Consider the following 1,132-nt stretch of genomic DNA (forward strand, 5'->3'; position numbering starts at 1 on the left):
GCCGATTAGGATGATAACTTGAGTTCTTTGACCTCGAACAATCCTTGCTCTAAAGCCTTGTGTTTAGAAAACTAATGTCTTCCACGTCAATTCCTAGAATCCACAAAAACGTGTGTGTGGGCACACTTGAGACAAAATGGATTAGAATAAACACTCGAATTTTTACAAACACCAACGCATGCATGATGTTGAATTTTTAAAGAAAAAGTTTTCCTTCCCACAATAAGAGAATTTCGGCCACAATAAAATATTAGGTCAAAAAATTGTTCAAAAATTGTGTCACACAATTTTCTATCATTCTCTTATTTATAGAGTAGAAGTCAAACTCCTAGAAAGAATCCAATCTTTATCTCCAAGATAAAGCTTGTTAATTATCTCCTATTTGAATTTGAAACAAAAGTCTCCTACTCCTTATCCACAAGATGGCCGGCCATGCATAGGGATTCTCATCCCTCTGTTGCGCCAATTTTAGATAGGAAAGGAAGATAAAATCATCATTTATCCTACAGTCCAATTTTAATTCAAATTCAAATTCCAATTTAAGTCAAACTTAAATTAATTTGAATTCTAAATTGAACAACTTATCAAACAAGTTTAAACTAATAAATTTAAATTATGTTCACAATTCAAATTCAAATTTAAATAATCACATTATTTAAATAATAATTAATTCTCAATTAATTATTTTTGAGTGTTTAATTTTTAGAATTCCATAATTCTAAAATTTCCATTTTGTCCTTTGTGTCTGGTAGAATTATAAGGACAACGCAGGGACTAATGGATCTATAATCCCAAGCTCCAATAAAATTAATAATTAATTAAACACTTTAATTAATTAATTAATTCTATTAATTCTAATAGTTACTCCACTATAAACTGGAATTGCACTCTCAAAATTATAGACATAAATTACTTATAAACTATGAAGTGTCCATTAGATATAGTCACTACATATAGATCAATTCTCCATAAATAATTCATAATTAGAGCTAGATAGAATCCATTAACCTCTCTAATTATATATTTATCCTTGAGTACCATTGATTCTCTAATGGACAGTGATTCATAAAACACATTCATGAATCGGAGCTCCTACTGGTCCAAGTACCGAATCAACCCTCAAGAGAATTAT

The sequence above is a fragment of the Morus notabilis genome, unplaced genomic scaffold (genome assembly GCF_000414095.1).
Source record: "Morus notabilis unplaced genomic scaffold, ASM41409v2 Scaffold1062, whole genome shotgun sequence".
In the NCBI taxonomy this organism is placed as follows: Eukaryota; Viridiplantae; Streptophyta; class Magnoliopsida; order Rosales; family Moraceae; genus Morus; species Morus notabilis.